This window comes from Gekko japonicus, unplaced genomic scaffold (assembly GCF_001447785.1).
Source record: "Gekko japonicus isolate JY-2015 unplaced genomic scaffold, Gekko_japonicus_V1.1 scaffold151, whole genome shotgun sequence".
Taxonomy (NCBI): domain Eukaryota; kingdom Metazoa; phylum Chordata; class Lepidosauria; order Squamata; family Gekkonidae; genus Gekko; species Gekko japonicus.
This window is the reverse complement of record NW_015174277.1, coordinates 431,793-440,880: the sequence shown is the minus strand read 5'-3', so window position 1 is coordinate 440,880 and position 9,088 is coordinate 431,793.

The following is a 9,088-nucleotide window of genomic DNA, read 5'->3' as shown; positions in this document are numbered from 1 at the left end:
AAAAAATTAAATCCATTCTCAGAGCTAGAGATCTTTGGAAAGGGCATGAAAGAGCATGAAAGTGTGAAGATTTACAGTATATGAAATGGAAGCGTTAACAGCGACCCGGAGGAGGACTGGAAAAGCCGGAGAGAGGGAAACAGAAGAAGCCCCTCCATGAAATCGGGAATTTAAAAGAAGCCAGCACGCGAAGGAGCGGTTCTGAATGCGCCTTGAGGAAACTTTAACTAACAGAGCAAGGAATGAACACTACTAATACACTAACATAGATAACACCTTTAACTGGTTTTTATTTATTTATTTATTTAACCTTCAATTTGATACCCCGCTCGAATCCCTGGCTAGGGGTCTCTGAGCGGCTTACAGAATTTAGTGGTGCTAGTCACCCTTCTACCCTAACTAGGGCCACAATGTGTAAGGGATAGGGACAACCTACCAGCACCCCCCTATGGTGGTCGTTGTTGTCCTTCTTCCATCGGCTGGCTCGGTTCAGGTCGGGTCTCTGGCTGGCGGCGTTCTTTCTTTGAAGAAAGAAGTTTGATTGCACACAGAAGAAGCCTAAGAAGATAATTTGGACATTACTAACAGATTAATTTACAAGTTAATATATCACTCAGCTTTCTCTTTCTCCCACTATATACCCTCCCTATTTTTCTATTTAAGCGAAATACCTCTCCTTTTTAGGAGAGTAAATAAAGCCTTTATTTAAAAAAAAAAAAAGGGGGAAAGAGGAAATAGTGGGGAGGGGGAATTAGTTGCCTCCCATAAGTACTTGCAGGTTCCCGCTTGTATATTCTAATACCCAAGTTGGCAAAATCTGAGGATACTTAAATCTGGTGACTGGAGCTGTGAACATACAAGACGGAACTTTTTGCAAACCTGAAAAATTTGAAATCTAAAAAAAAAATTAAATTGGGGATTTAAAAACCCCCCAAACAATAAAAGGAGCACCTTTAGCTTTAAATAACAGAAACCCTCAGTGGTTGTTGCTAACCAACTACAGCATTCTAGGCTTGGTTCCTGTCTGTAAAAATCAGGGATGGACAGGACCCTTTACACAGCTGTTTTGGCCTTTGAGAGAGGACTCTTCAGACCCAGGCCTAGCAGCAACCACTGGGTGACTTGATACCACCTGACTTGCATGACTCAGCTAAACCTGGTTGCTTGTTACTCTTCAACAGCAGTCACCATATGATAGGAGGTGGAAAAAACAATATAGTGTGGGTAGGGTGATACAAGTGAAAGTGTGGGGCCCCTCTGTAATTCCTGGAGGTGGACCTGGCCCAGTGTCTGGCCCCAACCAACTAGAGTCTGCCAGAGTTGAATGGGGGATGGAAGCTGAAGACAGAGAGGTAGGTTGGCTCTTGGGTGGGAAGGAGAGAAGGAAGCAGGAAAAGGGGAGGGGCTATGACGGTTTTCAGGAAAGGAAAACAGGGAATAGCAGGAGAGGGGAAATGAGATTCCTACCCCCTCACAAGTCCTTGCTGGTCCCCACTGGTAAAAAATTAACAACAAAGAGTACAAAGACTCACTCAAACCTTAATATCTCTTATTTTGGTTTCTTTCCATCCATGCACATTTTAGTCACACATGCATTTGACTGCTTTCTTTCACTTCATATAAAAGCTGCCTTGGACTGCTGATGTGCAATATGTGTTGCATGTGGTCAGCAACAGAAAATTGTCTCCCCTTCCCTCTTTCTTTGAAAATGCTGAAGCAGCTTACAGTGATGAATTAAGGTTTTAAACCATTGTAAGTCGTTGAAATGGTTTTCCAAAGGCCTTCAGTTCTAAACTGTTTTTTTTTAAAGTTTCCAACTGCAAATAAATGCATTTAAAAAACACCTTCAGATTTCACCAACTCAACAAAGGCAACAGCAATCTACCTGTAGGTGAAAAGCTTAATAGGACATCAGGTAAAACAAGATATTATATACTATGATGAAATTTGGGAACCTGATAATATCCACTGTGAAAAAAAATATTTTTATCTTGTATATTATATTATGTTATCTTGTGCTAGAGTGGCATTTATAAATATCATGTCCAAAAATGGCATGACTGTGGCTAATAGAATGTGATGCATGGAAGTTTCTGTATACACAAGGGTCAAGAGAACATTGTTGTTAAGCATCAGATCAGTGCAACATTCACCCCAGAGACTCTCAAGAATGTCCATATACACAAATGTCGACTTTACCAAATAGAAGAGGCAGATTTCCTGCATATGTGATTGATATGCTATAGGACTTAGACCTTTTCGAAGATGATGCACAGTATTACATTTAAGGTACTAAAGGTTGATCTTTCCTTTAAACTTGAGACTTTCTTGTTAGACATAATGACTGGTAGACCACCCCAAGAAATGATACTAAACCTTGTTGCTACTAGTTTGGGCATGACATAGGAAGCATCAATCTGTCCCTAATAGAAGTTACAAAACATTTAGAATATGGTAAATATTGTAAAACGTACAGCTTTATAACAATTTAGAAAGATATGTTATTGGAACAAATGTTGATGGCAATGCTGCATTGTATATTTAATAAATTTACAAGTAATGGTGTATGTTGCACAGCATGTTTTTACCATTTGTTGATCTAGGATTAAGAATGTATTGTTTGCTAATATATAAATTTAAGAAAAATGACCACTGGATACTTGAACAACTAAAATGGTAGGTAGGTGATGCACAAGAAATAATTAGTGCCTTTTGTGACTAACGGGTGATTCCCAGGTAAGTACTGCAACCATGCAGCTCCATCCTAAGCGTTGTACTCAGAACAAACTCAGCCAAAAGACAGGATCCCTCTTCCATGCTCACCGGTATGCATGCATTTTCCTTGCACCCCTAGTTGAAGGAATGGAGGCTCTCATTGGCTGTTGGTATCTTGAATTAGAGTACCTGTAAGGGTTCTGAGAAAAGCAGTGTTAGCCATATGCTGCAGCAATGTTCGTTTTCTTCCTTGGCTGGTCTTTCCAGCTTTTTATGTACGATGTCCATAAGAACATAAAAAGAGCCCTGCTGGATCAGACCACTGGATCACACAGTGGCCAACCAGTTCATTTGAAGGGCCAACAACAGGGCACAGAGGCTGATACATTTCTGTGATGTTCCCTCCTGCCTCTGGGATTCAGAGGTTTAGTGCCTTTGAACATGGAGGTTCCCCTCAGTCACTGTGGCTAGTAGGTCACTGATAGACCTATCCTCTATCTAATCCCCTTTTAAAGCTGTTTATTCCAGTGGCCATCGCTGTATCCTCTAGCAGTGACTTCCAAATTTTAATTACTTCTGTGCAAAGTAGTATTTCCTTTTGTCTATCCTGAATCTACAGCCCATCAGCTTCATTGGATGCCTTTGAGTTCTAGTATTTTGGGGAAAAGAGAAAAATATCTCTTTGTCAGCTCTCTCCACTCCATGCATAATTTTATAAACCTCTATCATGTCCCCCTTTAGTCATCTCTTTTCTTAACTGAAAAGTCCCAGACTCTTCCAGCCTTTCTTCATAGGGAAGGTGCTCCAACTCCCTAAGCATCTTGGTTGCTCTCCTCTGTACCTTTTCCAGCTCTGCAATGTCATTTTTGAGTTACAATGACCAGAACTGTACACAGTATTCCAAATAAAGCCACACTATAGATCTATACAGAGGCATTACAATATCTGCTGTTTTATTTTCAATTCCTTTTCTAATAATCTCTAACACAGAGTTTGCCTTTTTCACTGCTGCAGCACACTGGATTGACACTTTCATTGAGCTATCCACTATGACCCCAAAATCTTTTTCCCTCTCAGTCTCAGCAAGTTCAGACTCCATTAGCCTATACTTGAAGCTGGGATTTTTTTTTCTTCCAATGGAGGAGGAGGAGGAGGAAGAAGAATGAGAAGAAGAAGAAGAAAGCAGTGGGGTACCACAGGGATCAGTACTTAATCTGATGCTTTTTAACTTGTTCATTAATGATTTGGAGTTGGGAGTGAGCAGTGAAGTGGCTAAATTTGCGGATGATATGAAGTTGTTCAGGGTGGTGAAAACCAGGGAGGATTGTGAGGCACTCCAAAGGGATCTGTTGAGGATGGGCATCAACGTGGCAAATGTGGTTCAATGTGGCCAAGTGCAAGATGATGCACATTGGAGCCAAAAATTCTAACTATAAATACACATTGATGGGGTCCGAACTGGCAGAGACTGACCAAGAGAGAGATCTTGGAGTCGTAGTAGATAACTCACTGAAAATGTCGAGACAGTGTGTGACTGCAATAAAAAAGGGCAATGTTATGCTGGGGATTATTAGGAAGGGTATTGGAAACAGATCAGCCAATATCATAATGCCCCTATATAAATCAATTCTGCGACCTCATTTGGAATACTGTGTACAGTTCTGGTCACCACACCTTAAAAAGGATATTATAGCTTTAGAAAAAGTGCAGAAAAGGGCAACTAGAATGATAAAAGGGTTGGAACACTTTCCTTATGAAGAAAGGTTAAAGCGCTTGGGGCTCTTTAGTTTGGAGAAATGACGACTGAGGGGTGACATGATTGAGGTTTAGAAGATTATGCATGGGATAGAGCCCAAAGAGTGATTAACACATGGAATTCACTGCCACAGGAGGTGGTGGTGGCTACAAGCATGGACGGCTTCAAGAGGGAATTAGATAAGCATATGGAGCAGAGGTCCATCGGTGGCTATTAGCCACAAGGTATAGATAGGGACTCCAGGGCAAGTGATGCTCTCTATTCTTGGTGGTTGGGGGGGGGTCAATAGTGGGAAGGCTCCTAGTGTCCTGGCCCCACTGCTGGACCTCCTGATGGCACCTGGTATTTTTGGCCACTGTGTGACTGAGTGTTGGACTGGATGGGCCATTGGCCATTGGCCTGATCCAACATTGGCGTCTCTTATGTTTCTTGTAAATTTAACTGTGTGACAACATGCACATGCAGTCATCTGTATAGGAGCATCTGTTCCTATTTGCTAACTCAGTTTCTCCACAGACACATCCAAAGAAAGAAACTGGGAAACAGAGCCGGAAAAATTATCCGTGCTGAAGGCAGTTTCCTTCTAACAGTTCTTCCACACTAGTAGATATGCTGCTTGTATAAGCATTTAACCATGGAACAGCAATAACTGCTGTTGGAGGGGAAAAGCCAAAAATCCCCATGTGTGTGGGTGAGTCAGCAACCAGAAAAGGGAGCTCTTCATTTAGCAGCCAAATTGGCTTCTCTTATGTTTTTATGTTCTGAAGAAGAAGAGGAGGAGGAGGAGGAGGAGATTGGATTTATACCCCGTCCTTCACTCAGAGTCTCAGAGCAGCTTACAATCCCTTTCCATTCCCCTCCCCACAACAGACACCCTGTGAGGTAGGTGGGGCTGAGAGAGCTCTTTTAAGAACTGTTCTTGAGAGAATGGCTCTGACAGAAGTATGCCTTGCCCAAGGTCATCCAGCAGCTGCAAGTGGAGGAGTGAGGATCAAACCCGGTTCTCCCAGATTACAGTTCGCACACTTAATCACTACACCAGTGTTCATCACCTTACACTTACCAACAGTGAACTTCATTTGCCACATTGTCACCCACTCCCCCAGTTTGTGGAGATCCTCTTGGAGCTCTTCACAGGCAGCCTTGGTGTTCACCATCCTGAGTAATTTTGTATTATCAGCAAACTCGGCCACTACACTACTCATCCTTAGTTCCAGATCATTTATGAATAAATTAAATAGAATTGGCTCCAATACCACTCCTTGTGGGACCCCACTGCTCACTTTCCTCCATTGTGAAAACTGTCCATTTATTCCTACTCTTCACTTCCTGTCATTTAACCAGTTTTTAATCCATAAGAGAACCTGTCCTCTTATCCCGTAACTTGTAAGTTTACTCAGGAGTCTTTGGTGAGGAACCTTGTCAAAAAGCTTTTTGAAAGTCCAAGTATATACCGTATTTTTCGCTTCATAAGACGCACTTCCCCCCCCCAAAAAAAGTGGGGGGAAGTGTGTGCGTCTTATGGAGCGAATACTGCAAAATACTGCCCCCGCCGGGTACTCCCACGCTGACGGCTGCCTAGGCAACTTGATGACTCATTGGGGACCACTCCATCTGGCCCGCCCTGGGGCCCCCCTAGCCACGTCACTGCCTGCCCTAAGGCGCTTGCTGGCCTTGGACAGGACAGGCCAGGTGCCCCAGCAGAGACCAGCCAGCGGACGGGTGTCGTCCTCTGTAAGCGCATGCGTGATGGCACCAGCATCGCCTCAGCTGAGCCCTGCTTGCCCTCCTCTTTCTCCCTCACGCACAGTCCTGAGGAGCCGGAGGCCAGCATTTCTTCCTGCCTGCTCCTGGCCCTCTTCCACAGATGCTCCGCGGTGTGGGCTGACTTTGCTGAGGTGCCACCAGCCTTGGAAGCAGCCTCGGAGGAAGCGGGGGCAGGGCGACGGCTACTGCTGCAGCAGGAGGTTGCCCCTTCACTGGCAGCCCTTTCATTGTCATCTGGCTCAGCCGAAGCGGCTCTGACACCGCTCTGCACTGCGTCCACCACCACTACCTCCATGATGCAGACCTCCCACTGCACCAAACGCCTCCTCCTGTCTGACCCCGGCTGCAGGGATGCCGGCGGCAGCGGCGGAGCAGCGTTGATCTACCCACTGCTGGGCCTGGAGAACGAGTCCACCGCCACCCCTTCTTCTCCCAAGGGAGGGGCTGGCAGGCGGCGGCCCAGCTAGAGCTCAACTGCCTATTAACATACAACAAGCCTCTATTAAAGGGACAGGACATTTTCCTCAATTGTTTAGCTGGGGAAGGATTTCCTGTTTTCCTCCTCTAAAAACTAGGTGCGTCTTATGGTCAGGTGCGTCTTATGGAGCGAAAAATATAGTAATGTCTACCAGGTCACCATGCTTGTTCACTTTCTCAAAGAACCCAAAAAAGTTGGTGAGGCAGGACTTCACTTTGCAGAAGCCATGCTGATTTTTCCTCAGCAGGCTTTGTACTTTTATGTACCTAATAATTCTATCTTTTATTATACCTTCTACTAATTTGCATGGGGCAGACGTTGGACCGACTGGCCTGCTATTTCCTGGTTTCCCTCTGGAACCCGCTTAAAAAATTGGTGTACCATTTGCTACTCTTCAGTCTTCTTGTACAGTGTCTATGGGGTTTCCATCACCAAAGTCCCTCTTTCTATATCCTAAGGGGCCAGAGAGAGAGAGATTGCTATATGCTGCATCCCCTATCACTGGAGGTATAGCTGTCCTGACTGGGGTTTATATAGCAATTAGAAGGGTGTTGGATCCCCAAGCATCGAGAATAAATCCACGTTTTAAGAAAAGCAAAATTTATTTCAAAGCGTTGACGACATACTCAAACACGTTCTTTGTTAGAACTGGGGATACACAGTTAGATCAAGCATAATAAAGGAACTTCAAAGAGATACAGGTCCAATGAATAACTTTCCCGCTGGCGGGCTAATGAAACGGTTGCGCGCCCAGTCCATGGGAACCAGGCAGGATATTAGACATAACACAGGTGCAGTAGTCATGGGAAAAGCAATAGCCAAGCATTACAGCATCTTCTCCCCCACACAACCTCCAGCAGTTATCTTTTGCATTCCAACGCAGGAGTAGGATGATAGAAACCAAGCCGGGTGCAACAGGGAAAGAATATGTACACAGAGGTCACAGAAAACAGAATGGCAGCTTGCTGACATACTGCCCCCCTTAAAATACACTTACAACACACCTCCCGGGCCGGGCGGGAGATCTCCCGGGCTGGGCGGGAGACCTCCCGGTTTGTCCGGGAACCTTCTGTGGAAACTACGGATCAGGTAAGGGGCCCGAATATCCCCTTCTTCCACCCATTCGCGGTGCTGGGGACCGAAATCAACCCATTCGATAAGGTACCAGAGTTTACCACGTTTCACTTTACAATCCAGGATATCAGCGATCTCAAAATGTTCATCCCCTTCCAAAATGACAGGTGGAGGAGGAGTAGTTACAGGTCTCCATGGAGACGGGCCAGGATCCTTCTTTAACAGGCTCATGTGAAATACAGAATGCAAGGCACGTAAATTCTTAGGCAAAACAACATCAACTGCCACATCATTTATGACTTTGCGCACTTTGAAAGGGCCTATGAACTTCCATCCCAATTTCCTGCTAGGCCGCAGCATCTTAATGTTCTTGGTTGAGACATACACAAGATCCCCAGGTTTCAGATCAAACCCCACCACCCTACCCTTGTCTGCCTGGGTCTTGTAAGCAGCCTTGGCTGCGTCAAGTGTTTGGCATAACAGAGGCCATGCTTTTTGCAAGGACATACACCAGGTATCAGCATCCCCCACAGGACGTTGGCCCATCCCCTCCAAGAAAGGGAGGGGGGGGCTGTCGTAACCAGAGACAGCTTTATACGGAGACATGCCTGTGGAGCTATGGACAGTATTATTATAACAATATTCAGCAAGAGGCAATAAGTCACACCAATCATTCTGTTGATAATTAGTAAAACAACGCAAATATTGTTCCAGGGTCTGATTAACTCGTTCCGTCTGTCCGTCAGTCTCGGGATGATACGCGCTGCTGAGTCCTTGTTCCACCCCTAAAATGGAAAGAAGTTCCCTCCAAAATTTAGAAACAAATTGGGTCCCCCTGTCAGAAATTAACTTAGTAGGTAATTGATGAATTTTCACCACGTGAGACATAAACGATTTCGCCAACCTTTGAGCTGTAGGCAAGGAAGGAAAAGGTACAAAATGAGCTTGTTTAGAAAACAAATCAACAACCACCCAAATGACAGTGTTCCCTTTGCTCGCAGGGAGGTCAGTAATAAAATCCATGGATACCACTTCCCATGGTCTCGATGGAGTAGGGAGTGGCTGTAGAAGACCAGGAGGCTTGCCCAATCTGGGTTTAGTCAAGGCACATGTTTGGCAGGACCGAACAAACATCAAGAGGTCTTTGCGCATATGTGGCCACCAGAACTGTCTGCGGATGAGTTGTAGAGATTTAACAAAACTCCAATGCCCTGCCAGTTTCGAACCATGAGCAGACTCCATCACCTCCCTCCTCATTGAAATAGGCACATACAGTTTGTCTCCAGAATAAATCAGAC